Raw genomic sequence first — 16,954 nt, forward strand, 5'->3', positions numbered from 1 at the left:
CCTTGTCCAGGGCAAAGTTATAATGTATGCGAGACAGAGACTCTGACCAGGAATGGTGCTTGCCACATGGTTAAATGATTGACAGTGAACTCTTCACAAAGCAAACTAAGGCCATCAACTCTGTCCCTCAACTATCAGCCCACCCACATGGACCAATGGATGCTGTCTGCAGAAGTCTGTCTGGTAGGGAAGGACTGGAGTTTCTGAGCCTGGACATATGGTGTGCATGTGTCTCTGTGTGTGTGTGTGTGTGTACACGTTTCTTAGGAATTGTTGTTTTCAAAGATCTGTAACTCTCTCCTGTTTTTAAAAGTAAAGTGACTGTGGTTAAGACATCCTTTACTAAGTCTGGGTTCCTCGCTTTTCTGACACATTGTCTTCAAAGGGATTAATCTAGACAGACAGATAACCCAAAGCAAGGTGGAAGTCTGGGAGAGCATACAGAAGCAACCATGGCCTCAGAAGGTCTGAGATATCAGTTTTTAGGGCCTATGGTGGCTTGACTATGGAGCCCCAATACTGAAGAAAAAGTGCAGAGAAGAGGTCAGTACCCGGGAATGGATCCTAGAGACCCAGAGGGAGCAACAGTGACTCGACTATATGCAGGGGGTTTAGAAGCATGTGTGGCCCAGGAATTTGGCCATTTATAACAGATTTGTAACTGTCCAGAAGACAGAATTGGGTCTCATTGTACAGAAAAGGCACAACAGTATGTTCTAAATGTAATCCCTGATTTGAACAAATTTGTGTTTTTATTTACAGTGGCTATTTCTTTAACTTATGGGGATAAAAAGAGTAATGAGTAACTCATCATTTACCAGGTGAAATGCTATTGTCTGTATTATACCGAAGGCCAGATTAGATTATATAATGGTCCCTTTTGTCCTTAGTCCATGAATTATTGTGTTCAGACTCCTGATCACCTGTAGGATATATGTTAACATTTTGATGATGAAATAAGCTGTGACAAGTTTATGGATAATTTTTTCCATTAAAATTGATGCTGTCTTCTTTAATCTAAGGACTGAACTTTTATTACATATTTGGATCCTGATTTTCTTTGAACCAGTCTTATATACGTGGTCCAGAGCTTCCTAAAGATGAGGTTTGGATTTATTAATACAGAAAAAAGGAAGACAACTCAAAGTGACATAAAAAAGATTTGCTTTGACAGGTGGACTAGGGACAGTGAGGAACCTCTGTGAAAAAGATATCACAGAATAATGGAAGGTGCATCATAATCTGTGTTGGAGTGAAATTCACTCCTGTGAAGAGAGTCATCATAAGGCTAGGCCACACTTAAGTCCCACCATTTGAGTCCCGTTTAAGCCCTTGTGCTAACTTACCCTCTGCATAGGAGTAAATAAAATGGTAGTGTAATGGCATGTTTTACATCTCTTGACTTCTGCTTTTAAATTCCCAGTCTTAACATTACTTTAATAACTTAAAATGTTGTCATCTTTTCTATGAATCTGCTGAGCCAAATTCCCAGCAGCAAATGGGTATTTTTCCTCCTCCCTCTGCTTTTCAGAGATGGTTCAAAACAACCACACTTAACTTATGTTACTTTAAACTATGTAGCTGAACTTCATGGAAAAAGCATATTTATTTTAGAAAAGATTCTACCACTGGGGATTGACTCCAGCTGTGCTTTCTTTTAGTAATTCATACATTTTACAACAGGCAGTTGTTTGTGAAGTTTGTTTGCATATTAGAAAGACTGACTTCCCTTAAAGCTATTACATTTCCAACTAGTATTCCTCATTTTTCCATCTCCCCTTGCTTATTTTTCTATTGTTGCTTTCATTGCCTGTGGTAGGACTGACATTTTGTTGTGGCTGTAGCCAGTAGATGAAATATAAACATACCAGGCCATTTGGATGAGGGTTTATTTGGGTGGGGGGAGGTAGAAAGGGTTAGGGGAGGAGGAAGAAATATGTCAACAAGAATGCAAACTGATGAATTTGAAAATCAGCCCACTTGCAAAGTTTAAGTTTTATTTCTACAGTCTGATGCAAGTAAGCCCAAGGCACACGTTTTTAATTTATAAAATGTATCCTGGCAGATAGACAATCAAAACAATTTCTCTCCTGCCACCCACTGATCTCCAGGTGTTCAGCTCCCTTCAAACTACAACTGCACTGGAGATGTTGCCTACTTCTGCCTGGGGCCTGGAAACATCTGAGTGAATTTGGCATCCTCTGGAGAGGAGCTGGCACATACAGTTAACTGTAAGGTTACATTATTTAATTGTGCCTGACTCATCTTTGCTCAATTGCTTCCCACGCCTGCAGCCATTTTCAGTTCTCCAAAGCTGACAGATAAATATATACAGCTTTTTAAATATATATTTTTACAAAAAAAATGAAGAATCAGTTTCTGGTCCCTTATTTTCTTGAAAGGAGCGGGGAATTTTATAGAGACAGTAAGTTCAGCCTAGGTCTGGAGAGAATGCCAAGCAGGGTAGTGCTTCCCACCAGACAACACTAATCCTCTACTAAAGAGAGACATTGACATATTCCTAATAAAGACCTATCCAATCCTCCTTGGTGAGAGGACATGGCCTGAAGGATAACTAGTGTAATGAAGGCTTAACGGTCTAGGTATCAGGTATACATGTTCTGGATACAGTAGAAAAATCATTGACACCACCAACACTAGTGACCCATAAGAAGGAGCCACTGTCAGAATGAGCTGTCATTGGATGATCAGTGACCCCGAAGTTAGGAAACAATTTCATAGCAGCTTTTGAAAATGGTTTAACCCTTTTATGGGGGTCTCATACTACATTCCTGCCTCCTCTCAGAACTAGTTTCACTAGTCAAACATAAAATGATACCATAATAACTGCAAAGCAGGCTTTCCAAATTAAATTTGTCTAGGGGTGCTTAATGCAGAGAGGGTTGACTCACACAGTAAGTGTAATATCTGCTTGTTCCAGGTCGGATACAGTTGTCTATACTTGCACAGGCTTAATTAAATTTGTTTAAGGTCAGACCTATTCTCTTAGATGTTGTCTGTGGTTATAGAAGCTGTTTTTTTCATTAAAGTTATAAGCTTTTTTAGGATTTAATCCTTTAAGGAGAACATTACACATATTTTCACCTGGGTTCCCAGTAGCACAAAGGTCTTTAGCAAAGTGAACTGTTTGTTCTAACCGCTGGCCCTGTCATTTGCTTCTCTTTAGCACCTGATCTCAAGCTCTCTGAAGTCAATGGAAAGACTTAGATTGAATTCAGTGGGTTTTGGCTCAGGCCCTAACTGCTAAAACTCTCTGTAGCTGCAGCAAAGCACAATGCAGACTCACTCATGATGCATACACATTTTTGCGTGTGTGTCCGTCCTTCCTTCTCTACCCCCTCCCCCCAACCATCATTAATCCCATCCTTGCAACCAAATAGTTGTATTTGAAGTACAGATGGGCTGGAATCATAATCTTCTCTCTGAACCTTAAGAAAGTTTGGCTCTAAATCTGAAATTTGTGGAAATACATTTTGTCCCATTGTCCTTCGTAACCTTATATTAATGCATATGCAGTAATACAAAAAGGTAGAGTTTTGCAGGATCAAGTTTACATTTGCATATTATCCACTAAAAATATAGGTCTAACTTTTCTGGAACAATGGTACTTTTTTGGAGGGGGTAGAGGGCGGAGGAGAAGGGAATTATTTTTTCTCCTCATTGAAACAGAAGAAAGTGGGAGGATGTGTTCTTATTTATTACTTCTACAAATAGCTTTTGAACATAACTGAGTTCTCCCTCCTCCATTCCTCTTTTCTAATCTCAGTTTGAATGATGTACTTACTTAGCAATAACGTTAAAGGAGACACATATACATCTATGTACTTTTATATATCTATATATGAATAAAATCAGCCACTACCTGACTGTGCTATAGGTGGCAGGAAATTACCCAGTTTAACGGACCTGCTAATGATCAGCAACATTTTACCTCCAGTATTTGGAATACAAATTCATTTTCCCAGAGAGATCTGCTGGGGTTTAGGTCAACTAAGGTCTCATTAGCATTCATCCTCACTCTCATAAGATGAAGGAGAAAGAAAACAGGGGGGGGGGAGAAAAATATTGGAAACATTAAAGATAAAGGAAGCAGTGAAAATAGACAAGTTTCTTACCTGTGTTATGGAGCTTCTCTCTCACTAAACTAACAATAATTCTCTGTTTCTTTTTTTAGAAAAGCTGTCTTTGCAACCCAACTGATGGTTGGAGATTATTATGTTTGTGGGAATATAGCAGTGACACAATTTAGAAACAGAATTATCAGAATGATAACACAGTAGCAGCAACATCACTGGGTAATTACCATTATCTCCAACAGGATTGCTGAACAGTTATCATAAGGTTTCTGCTAAATAATGTGCATAATTTTGCATTATCTGTGCAATTACCTCATGCCACATGTATAGACTTGCTCAGGTACTGCACAACATAATGTCTATACAGATAAAAACACTATGCAATAGGTGTTAATTCTTTTTAATTTTACCAAAAAGACCACCCTCTTTGATTTAGCACAGAAAAGAGGAAACCCCTTTTTATTGTCTAACAGTATCAGAGTGAAGCAATTAGTAATGTACCTAAGACGTTGTTATTTATCCACAGACCAAAAAAAAAAAAAAGAACTGGATATGCTCAAAGTGAGCTCCTGTCCAAAGTAAATGTCATGAGAAACATTCCAGTGGAGTTAGCTCTATTCTGACCCAAAGAAGAAAATAAAGGAAAAGCTACATAAAAGGGAACAGGAAAAAGAAAAGTTTGAATTTTAAAAAGTTGGTTTCCAGTTTAGTTTAACAGTGATACTTTGGGTCATTTTTTATTTTCTTAACTATTTTCCCAATCCGTAGCAATTATGTATTCAGAACCACCTGTTCAGAAGTGCCTGGTTTGTTTTTTGGCCAAGCATCTGAAAAAGAATAATGTTTCAGCTCTTCTGACACACTGCTAAATGAGCCTTCAAACTTTATGCTAAGTGCTAGTTAGCTTGCATTTTTGTAAGTGTTCAAGTTATCATAAAGTGAGACATTATGGAAAACTAAAAACTTATATCATAACTTGAGTTAGAAACCTGCAGACAGTTGTGACTCTTTAGCATTTTCAGTAAGCAGAAACATTAATCTGGGGGAAAATATCATGAGATAGTACATTAGTTTTGCATGAATATGAACTGTAGATAAGTCCCAAAGTGCCCTTAAACTTATTTAAAGCATGACAATGAAAACAGATTACATGCAGTAGAAAGTAGCTTACTGTAGGAACTCTGCTTTGTAAAAGAATATCCCCCCAATTATTGCAACTTTAACATCATCCATCATCTATTTTATAAATCTCAGTCATTAATTGGGGTAGAACTCAATTATTCCATAACTGCACCATCCTTTGAATAACATTTATGATATATATAGTTATTTACTGGGGTAGAACAAAACAATTTGAAAACTATTATGTATTATAAAATCATATTAGTGGACACATTCAATTTTTGCCTCTCATTCACAGACATCTCTCCCTCAAGACCTTGTCACAGAGCAGAATCTGCTGGCCAAGGAGTATTGAAGAACACTCCCTTCAAGGCCCACCCACTCTACATCATGTTCAACCACAGGAATTGCCATGGAGCATTACAAGGTTATCTCCTCCTCAGAAGAGGAGTATGTTGCTACTGCAGCACTACCAATCTAATAACAAAGAAGTTGATCCAGCAAGATGCTGAAAACTCCTTCTGAGGGGTTGAACACCCCCAACTTCAAAAGGAACTTGAGGGTGCTCAATTCCTCTCAGTTGTTGCTTAGAACCTATCAATATTGGTGCCCGAAGAGGACATACCACCAGACCGGTGAATCAAACTCTGTCCTCCAGTGGTAACATACAGAGCTAAAGACAATCCTCGTGGCTGCATCATTGGGAGAATTGTTTTCACATTGTTTGATTTCAGTTTTTTCAAATCTATGTAATGTGTTATTTTCCTTTGAAAGGTGAAATGGCTCTGCAGCTTAGAGCTGTTCAAGGAGTAGTTAACTTTCAGTAAACAAGAATTCTTGATGCTTTGAAAATGTATCTGCATGGCAGATTTCTCTAAACCAGCCTGGTATGAAACCTTATATCTCTTAGGAAGTAATCCCCAATAAATTTGAAAAAAAAAAATCAAAAGATTTAGCAGAACCTTATCTCAGTCTCAACCTGGTATCTGGGGGAAAAATAGTGGAACAGAACCGCAACAAACATAACTGAAAAAATAACATTCAGCAATATGTTACAAAACATTTCAGATGTCAGCTCAACAACTAAAAAAACCAGTGTGCAAATAAGTGATTTGCTTTACAGAGGTCTGTAAATAGGAGATATAACTCCACTGAAATTTGACAACTAACTCCATTTTTATCTTTACAGACAACAGGCATTTTATACCTTTTTTTTCCCTATTGGAATCAAAGGTGGAAAGTCCTGTAGCATTACATCTTTCACTATGCCTGAAAGATGTAAAATGTAGGTGCTAATGAGCTTCCAGATACAGAAAGACTACAAGATATTCTGAGTCAGAGGCATTCCACAGTAATATCGGCAGAGACTATTTCCAGTTGTGTTTACTCAGATGCTGTATTGAGTAAATGGATCATTTTGATATTATTCTGGGTGAACAGTGAAAATCAATCTGCTCTTGTTGGTCTTTTACAAGGCCACTGAATTCAATCATATCGGGTTAGCCTAGGTACAGTGCTATCGTGATAGGCACATATGAAATGCTACAGTAAGAGAAAAATAAAAAAGATGGGTGAATTGCTTTGATTAAATAAGATCTCTCCTTATCCTGTAACCAATTTTAGAATCTAAACTGAAGTCAACAAGTTATAAGACTTAAATGTTCCAGCACATTTATTCTCCTTTGCTTTCCAGTACTAGAAGGGCTGAAATACTGCAAAGAAAAGCTCCTTCCTCTTTGTGGTGTTCGCAGAAGTGAGCATAGCAAAAGTGACATAAATGCCACAAGAAAGCCTGTTCTTATGAGATTTTCAACTTGATTTTGAAGGCTCAAGAGGTTCAGATAAGCTCTGAATCTTTTGAGGTCCATACCACCCCCATCCCTGTCCAAAATGATCTGTTTATGCTACTCAGGAAAATTAATCAAAACCAGCAGAATCTGTTGCAATTCATTTATTGAGAGCTGCTTCCCTTTAATTTTGCAAAAAATCAATATTGGCTATTTTAAGAAGTGCTGAGCTTTTGCCATGCTAGTTGAGCTCAGCAGACAGAACACCATTGGAAATCAGGCCATATGGATGTTAAGAATATTTGCAGTCGACAGAGCGACTTTAATACTAAGTGTACGTGTGCTACTTAGAGCTGTTCAGAAATTTTCCATCAAAACAGAGTTCCATTGGAAATCTCAGGCAGGGCTCTGTTGGAAACCTGCCCAGCTTTTGGACAGACCAGGCTTCTAGGGACTGCATCCCTGGGACAGCCCTACCATGCACACTACCCAGGGCCAGGGACCCAGCTCTTCCAGGGTCCATGGCTCCAAAGAAGTTCCACCATGAAGACTACCCAGGGCTGGGGAACACAGCTCTTCGAGGGTCCCTGCTGTAGAGCTGGGGCCCAATCCCAGGTTAGAGCCTGGCTTTAATTAGGACTCTCAGGATCCCCAGGATCCCTGACATGGAGTCGGGAACCTGAACGTCTTGGGATGGGCTTCCAGGATCTGTGTCTCCAGGGCAGTCTGCATAGTGGAGCTGTCCCAGAGTCAAGACCCTGGAAGCCTGCTTAGTGAAACCGACATGAGTCTTGTCAATTTCACAGCTGCCCACTGAATAGCAACTTTGAAACTGACAAGAATCATGTCAATTTTATTCAGCTGCTGCTGCTCTGGGGAGTATTTCTGCCTTCATAAATACCATGGGTCGGTATTTCCAAAACAATCCCCCCTCCTCACTCAAATCTCTAGTTTTTTGTGAAATTTCAGTGTCAGAATTTTCCACAAACCAGAACTTCCATGTCTCAGCCAGTGCTAGTTCTACTGCGCTATCATACACCACTGTGCATTCCTGCTCATCTACTAGAACAGCAGATGAAATTAGAGGCAAACAAACAAACCCATGTTTTCTTATCTGCACTCTCCCATTTTTATTTGTTTAAAAGCTGGCTATTTCCCTCAAACTATTAATATTTACATAAAAGGGCAAAAACTGTAAATTGTTCTTTTCTTTGGGGACCCAATAACTAATGTCTAATCTTGGCATTTGGAGATGTGTATTTTGTTGCCTTTTGTCAAAAAAACACACTACACTGCCTTCTGTCAAAAAGCACAAAAACAAACAAAAAAAACCCGACACTACTGTAAAATGAGTGAATGGAAGCAAATATTCTACACATTTGCAGCTACAGTTAACAACAGCACAATATCTGATGTGGAAAAGCATTGTCATCCTGAGACCTAGGGAAAAATGCTATGACAGTTAAACTAACCGAACTCTCCCTGCCTCCCACATCAGAAAGGCTGATTCATTTAAATTGAAATGTTCAGTGGAAATATGTCAATTTCAACTAATATTTAGACTGAAACTGGCCAAGATAGAAACCTTCCATGGGAACCTTCCCAAGCTCCCAACACACCCCCTGGTCGGTTGCCAGGGAGCCAGGGCTCACATTTAGTTTTAGAAACACCAACATGGTTCTGCTGCAGCAACGTTTCTGTTTTCCCCAAACAAAATGCTATGGAATTTAACATCCACAAAACTTTCAAGGTTTTGGGCTTTTTCAAATTTTCAATTTCAAATTTTTTTTTTTTGCAGAAATGAAATTCAGTATCCTACTGGCCAGACTTCAGGATAAACATTTGGATTGCATTTCAGGCCAGGATAAAAGATATTGCTTTGAGAAAAACAGCAGAAACTTTTTAAAAGAGAGCAGTTCTTTGTGGAATGCTCTGTAGAAGAACATTATTCTTTTACCTCAGCAGAAAAGGCAACTTCAAGTTATGAAGAATAGTGACCAAAAAATTTAAATAAAAATACCTTGAAATGTAGTCAGTGTACAAGATTTCTGTGAGTTTAATCAACACAAAAGTTTGAAGGATCTGCAAATAATTCAGGACAAAAAAAAGTGCTACAGGACTCTAAATTTCTTAAAGAACCCATTTAATTTAATTTTTACTCAAACTAGATAACCAATTTGCTTGTAAATTGTCAGCAGATTCGTTCTACATTCAAAGAATAAGTGTTAGAATTTTGATGAGAATATGCTATTCATACATACAAATGTGTTTGAATCCCCGCTTTAAGTGCAAAACTCAATTCAGCAACAACTTTGGAACCATGACTGGTGTTTTCAAAATTACACTGGTCTACAATTTTTGAGAAGTCGTCTGCTTCAGAGATAAAATGTGCTATTTATTATGTATTTTGATGTGCTGAATTCAAATATGACAATTAAAACAACTGACTGGCTACTGTTTCTAAGATATTTAAGTTTTTACATTTTATGTCTATGTATATTGTGTAGATAGTAGAGTTTTAATCATAAATTGTAAAACCTGGTCTTTTCATGTGTTTATGGTTGCTTTACATGATAATATTTCACCTGTCCTGTTTATGTAACACTTTAAAAATCAGCAAAAGGGTTATATAAATAAAATGTATTATGAAACAAAAGGCAAAAAACTATTATGTACATAGTTTAGTCCTGTTCAGTGTCTACTCGGCGCTTCTTGGCTTGTCTCTTGTATTCATTAAATGGAGCATCTCTTGTCACTGTCCAGCAATAGTCTGCAAGCATTGATGGGCTCCATTTGCCCTGATAGCGTTTCTCCATTGTTGCAATGTCCTGGTGAAATCACTCGCTGTACTCGTTGCTCACTGCTCCGCAGTTCGGTGGAAAAAAAATCTAGATGCGAGTGCAAAAAATGTATCTTTAGTGACATGTTGCAACCAAGACTTTTGTATGCCTTGAGGAGGTTTTCCACCAACAACCTGTAGTTGTCTGCCTTGTTGTTTCTGAGAAAATTTATTGCCACTAACTGGAAGGCTTTCCATGCCGTCTTTTCCTTGCCACGCAGTGCATGGTCAAATGCATCATCTCGAAGAAGTTCACGAATCTGAGGACCAACAAAGACACCTTCCTTTATCTCAGGCCTGGTCTACACTACGAGTTTAGGTCGACTTTAGCCGCGTTAAATCGAATTAAGCCTGGACACGTTCACACGACGAAGCCCTTTCTTTCGACTTAAAGGGCCCTTTAAACCGGTTTCTTAACACCACCTCCGACGAGGGGATTAGCGATAAAATCGGCCTTAGGGGGTCGGAATTGGGTGTGTGTGGACGGAATTCGACGTTATTGGCCTCCGGGAGCTATCCCACAGTGCTTCATTGTGACCGCTCTGGACAGCACTCTCAACTCAGATGCACTGGCCAGGTAGACAGGAAAAGCTCCGCGAACGTTTGAATTTCATTTCCTGTTTGCTCAGTGTGGAGAGCACAGGTCGCTCATCAGCACAGGTAGCCGTGATGGAGTCCCAGGATCGCAAAAGAGCTCCAGCATGGACAGAACGGGAGGTTCGGGATCTGCTCGCCATATGGGGAGATGAATCAGTGCTGGCCGAACTCCGAAGCAGTAAACGAAATGGCAAAATATTAGAAAAGGTCTCCAGGGCCATGAAGGACAGAGGCCATAACAGGGACACACAGCAGTGCCGTGTGAAAATTAAGGACACAAACAACTGTCACACAGAATGCCCCCCCCCAAAGATTGAACTCAAAAGCCAGGGTTTAACAGGAGGGAGGGAGGGGGGAAGCAAATGAATACAGAATAAATCTATTTTTTACATCTTAAGACGACGGTGCAGCATGACTGATAGCCCTTGGCATTTTCTGCGTGCTTGGCAGCAAATACTGGGCGCTTGGCAGTAAGCCTTCAGGTCTATTGCACGATCTGATACCCACTGCAATATGACAATGATGGATACCAATCGTAATATGCTATCTACTGCCCAAAAGGCAAGGGGTTGCTGCTGTGTAGCAATCTAGCCCCACGTCTGCCAGCCCCATGTCTGCCAGCACCCAGATCGCCATCGGCCTCTTCTGGGTGCTTAGCAGACAATACTGGGCACTTGGCAGAAAATAGCATACTACGACTGATAACCATCATTGTCTGCCCGGGTGCCCATGATCGACAGCCACTGCAGTACGACGACGACGGATACCAGTCATAATATACCATCTTCTACCAAAAGGCAAGGGGCCGGTGCAATGCAGCCCTACGGCTGCCAGCCCCACAGCTGCCCGCACCCAGATCGCCAATGAAGGCTACCAGTCATGCTGCACCGTCTACCGCCAAAAGGCAGTTAGCTGCTGCTGCTGTGTAGCAATGCAGTCCCACGTCTGCCAGCACCTAGATGACATATGGTGACGGTGAGCTGAGCTGAGCGGGCTCCATGCTTGCCGTGGTATGTTGTCTGCACAGGTAACCCAGGTAAAAAGGCGCGAATCTATTGTCTGCCGTTGCTGTGACGTAGGGGGAGGGACCTGACGACATGTACCCAGAACCCCCCGCGGCACTGTTTTGCATCATCCGGGCATTGGGCTCTCAACCCATAATTCCAATGGGCGGCGGAGACTGCGGGAACTGTGGGATAGCTACCCATAGTGCAATGCGCCGGAAGTCGACGTTAGCCTCGGTACTGTGGACACGGTCCGCCGAACTAATGCACTTAGAGCATTTTATTTGGGGACACACACAATCGGCTGTATACAACCGATTTCTATAAAACCGGCTTCTATTAATTCGATCTAATTTCGTAGTGTAGACATACCCTTAGCTTCACTTAACCTTGGAAATTTTCCACGAAGGTACTTGAAAGCTGCTTGTGTTTTGTAAATGGCCTTGACAAAGATCTTCATCAGACCCAGCTTGATGTGTAAGGGTGGTAACAAAATTTTCCTTGATTTAACAAGTGGTGGATGCTGAACACTTTTCCTCCCAGGCTCCAATGACTGTCGGAGTGGCCAATCTTTCTTGATGTAGTGGGAATCTCTTGCACGACTATCCCATTCGCAGAGAAAACAGCAGTACTTTGTGTATCCAGTCTGCAGACCAAGCAAGAGAGCAACAACCTTCAAATCGCCACAAAGCTGCCACTGATGTTGGTCATAGTTTATGCATCTCAAAAGTTGTTTCACGTTGTGATAGGTTTCCTTCATATGGACTGCATGACCAACTGGAATTGATGGTAAAACATTGCCATTATGCAGTAAAACAGCTTTAAGACTCGTCTTCGATGAATCAATGAACAGTCTCCACTCATCTGGATCGTGAACTATGTTGAGGGCTGCCATCACACCATCGATGTTGTTGCAGGCTACAAGATCACCTTCCATGAAGAAGAATGGGACAAGATCCTTTTGACGGTCACGGAACATGGAAACCCTAACATCACCTGCCAGGAGATTCCACTGCTGTAGTCTGGAGCCCAACAGCTCTGCCTTACTCTTGGCTAGTTCCAAATCCCTGACAAGGCCATTCAGTTCACCTTGTGTTATAAGGTGTGGTTCAGAGGAGAAGGATGGGAGAAAATGTGGGTCCTGTGACATTGATGGTTCAGGACCAGAAGTTTCATCCTCATCCTCTTCCTCATCTGACTCAAGTGAGAATGATTCTGGTGCATCAGGAACCAGCAGTCCTTCTCCGTGGGGTACTGGGCATATAGCTGATGGAATGTTTGGATAATGCACAGTCCACTTTTTCTTCTTTGACACACCTTTCCCAACTGGAGGCACCATACAGAAGTAACAATTGCTGGTATGATCTGTTGGCTCTCTCCAAATCATTGGCACTGCAAAAGGCATAGATTTCCTTTTCCTGTTCAACCACTGGCGAAGATTTGTTGCACAAGTGTTGCAGCATATGTGTGGGGCCCACCTCTTGTCCTGATCTCCAATTTTGCAGCCAAAATAAAGGTGATAGGCTTTCTTAACCATAGTGGTTATACTGCGCTTTTGTGATGCAAAAGTCACTTCACCACAAACATAGCAGAAGTTATTTGCACTGTTCACACAAGTACGAGGCATCTCTGCTCACTTTGGCTAAACAGAAATGTGTCCCTTTGCAAAATCAAACACTGACAAATAAGAGAGCATGACACTGTATGATTTCTAGAGCTGATATAGGGCAATTTGTTCAGCAGAGTGATGTAAGCTTCGTTATGATTGAATCATCCATGTCTTCTAGGAATAACATGATGCAATTCATATCATGTATGATGCAATACCAGCTTCAGACTGCATCATTCATTGTTTTGCCTAAAAAGCAAGTACTGTCCAAACCCAGTCATAGATTTATTCATAGATCCAGTCAAAGATGTATTTTAGTCATTTCTGCTTTAAATTGAGATCCCTTCCCTTTATAACTCACTTATCCTCCGCCATGCCCAAGTCAAGGGTCGTATATACTGACCCAATAGCATATCTTGAAAACTAGAGCCAATCAACAATTTTAAGCATCATTTTCGTTCTCAGTGACCCAGAATTAGTAAAGTTTGACTACATTTATTTCAGAAGCATTTTGGCTGTAGAGCAGTGTTATTGTTAGCAGGCCTACCGACAACAAGAGGAATATAATTTAAGTATTGACAACTAGGTGTGTCAATAACTCATTTTAGTCTTTGAAATATAGTACACTGGATCTAGAGTTTGTCCCAATTAAGTAGGTGTTTCATTTATTATGCCAATTCACTGACTTCTAATGAATTAGTAATGGGGAATATTAGAGACAATGAAATATTTAAATTATGTTGAAAGTACAGACCTGACTCTCATCTGTAACTATTGAAATCTGTGCGGAGGGAAAGGAAGATAATGACAAAGGTGTTTTATAACAGACAAACACTTGAAAAAAATCACTGGGCCTGCTCTTACAAGATTTATGTGCCTAAAGCTAAGCACATGCACAAGCGGGCACATAAGTACTTCTGTTGAACTCAATGAGCTTCTTTACATTAAGCATATGCTTAAGTCTTTGTAGGACTGGCATCCAGGTTAGGAATGAACCAGGCAAAAAATGTAAATAAGGATGACTGAATGTGGCCCTAATGGTGAATATTTATTCCAATATATCTTTGTTTATACTGGCATAAATTCTGCAATGGAAAGTGTAAACAAAGGAGTTGCACCACATTGTAACTTCAGGTAAATATGTTTATACCGTCTTCTGTCAACATTTTAAATAGTTAATTATTATAGAAATATTTACTGAAAGACAGCTCAGGCCAGCCTTCGCATGGATTGATTGTCAATACAAAGTATGGGTAATGAGTCTAATATGCTGTCCAAAGAGTCCGTTTGCCATTGTTAACAACAAAGTTTAATAATACAGTTCAAATATGCAACCTGAGGGACAAGGAATTTCCTAAACAACAGAATAAATATAAACACACATCTTGAATTCAACGAGACCATCTCAACAAGTTTAAGAAATGGTTCTTGAAAATAAAAATGCTGTGAGTCCAGGAGCATGTCAGAAATGAAGAATGAATTCAGTTCTTCATTCTTCCAATAGTGGGTTTATATAAAAATGAGGAATGAAAGTTGAATCTTGAGTGAATATTATTGTTTGTTGTTAGGAATCATTTTAGGATCTGGTATTTATGAACAATTCTAAAGAAAATACTTCAATTTCAAGAGAAAAGTTTATAACAGTTTAGTTTTAGTTTACTAGCAAGATCTTCAAACATTAAAGTAGTGTATTATAATAATAATAATATAAAGTTTTCTGTAGCTATAGTAGCATTTGAAAGTGATGGTAGTCATTATGAATTCATAGTCCCAGGATTTCAAGTGTAAGAAATATGCATTTTATGTAGCAGAACAGCACTCAGATGAGTGATATAAAAAAATCAACTTTACTGTCTGCCATAAACTTTGTATGAAATCACACTGCTTTAAAAAAATAAAAAGGAAGAAATAAAATATGATTTCTTTGAAACTTTTCCAAATCTACAGTGAAAACCAGCACTTGCTGATCGCTCAGAAAGGTCTGATCAACTTAAAGGAAACCCCTAGCAAAGATGACATTGAGTGTATCAAAAGTTGAGGGAATACTGAAGCAAACAGGATTACAAGGTTTGTGCTGGTCTTGCTAGCTAGTTTCTCTTTCTCTCTAGTTTCTCTAATATTCAAGTGCCTTATTAATAATTATGGACTGGATTTTGGATTTTGCTTAGGGCTGTGCCAAGAGGTTGTTTATAATTTTCACTAACTTACGAGTAGTCCTGGGAGGCATTAAAACTCAGAGATGGCTCTGTGTCACAATTCCTCTTCTGCATCCCCTTGCTCCTGCTGGTCTATGCTAGTTATAAATTACTAAAGTTTCCTTCTCCCCACAAATTCCGCACACACTGGCTTGGCTACTCTGGCCATTGAGGTGAGGCAATAGAACTAAGGCTTTGCCCACTCCCTAACAAAATACTCCAGAGAGGGAATAGCCCCAATTAATCTCAAGCACCTGGACCCAGGTTTGGATAGCCCATGTAGTGGGGTGAGGATGAGGACAGGATTATTCTCCCTTGTGTGAGCACATAGCCATAATTAGAATCTAACCTTATATATTGGTGGTAGTACATGGAGGCTGCAACCAGGATCAGAGCCCCATTATGCTCGGTGCTGTACAGATCTATTTAGGAGACACAGTTCTTGACCTAAAAAGGAGATCTGAGCACAGACTGAATAAAATCTGTTTAAAATATTAAAAGAATTAATGATATGTAGAAACAAACAAATGAATACTATGTTTCAGCTGTGAGTAACCCCATTTACACATACACCTGCTACTTGGAGCCTGGTGTCTGTTGAAATCAAATGGGAGTTTTGCCATTCCATGACTGAGCTTTGTTTTCCTGGCATATGGCTTCTGCCAGCGCAAACAACAAATTAGATGTTGGGTGAGTGATGTTGCCACTCTATCATGGCAGCAGCGTTTGGAGACATCAAAGGCATCCATCCACCATCAAGATGATAAAGAGAGCAGTCCATAACCAGAGGGCAAGCTGTGTGCTCTTGAGCTCCACAGGGGCAGGATACGAGCTCAAAAAGCCCCAATTGTAAAGATGTAAGTTACACTGCCTGTGACTACAACCTATCCTGTTGGAAAAAAAAAATGATCTTTTGGGTCATAAGGTTGTTCTGAGGGGCATGTGAGAGCTGATTCAGAGAAACTAGGGGACACAGATCTGGGCTGTCCATCTGCCAAAAAAGGCACCATCAATCCAAAATATAGTCCTGTACCACCTGTTGCCACTGTTCCTTAGAAAGGTCATATCTGATGTACTTTCAGAGAGGCTGAACTATTTCAGAGAAGGGGCATCTTGGAGTTTTTAGTTGGAGTTTTTGATGTGGCTTTGAGATGAAATTGTGAATTATGCTGTCTTGATAGGTGGATGCGCAAAGTAATGTGGCCAGCACTCTACCTTCATGCTTAATCACTGGGGGAGGAATGCCAGCTAGGACTCTAAGGTGGGAGACTGGAATTGTCTGGTTTGCACCAGTGATCATAAAAGGACAGAGTTGATCATTGAGCCCAATTTGCCACAGTGGCAATTGGAGCCCCATGCTGCTGCACAGTATTCAGCAGGTGCTATAACTAGGACATCGGTAGGCATCCATAAGATTGCAGCACTAGTGCCTCATGAGTTGCTGGAAAGCCTGCAGAGGAGTGCAACTCTTGATTGGATTTTAGTGCAGGTCCTCTCAATGTGTTGTCGAAATGACAGAGAGTAGTCAAGCTTCATTCCCAAATAAGTAAGGTGCCATTCAAAAATGATTGTTCAGAAGGACCTGTAGCCATCGATGAGTTAAGTGGGAAGTGAGAGTGAAACGATATGACACATTTAGTTTAAATTGCCACTTCGAAAAGTACTTGGCCAAGGTGTCAAGGTCAGATGACAGGCAGAACGCCA

This window comes from Terrapene carolina, unplaced genomic scaffold (genome assembly GCF_002925995.2).
Source record: "Terrapene carolina triunguis isolate 2854851 unplaced genomic scaffold, T_m_triunguis-2.0 Scaffold48, whole genome shotgun sequence".
NCBI lineage: Eukaryota > Metazoa > Chordata > Testudines > Emydidae > Terrapene > Terrapene triunguis.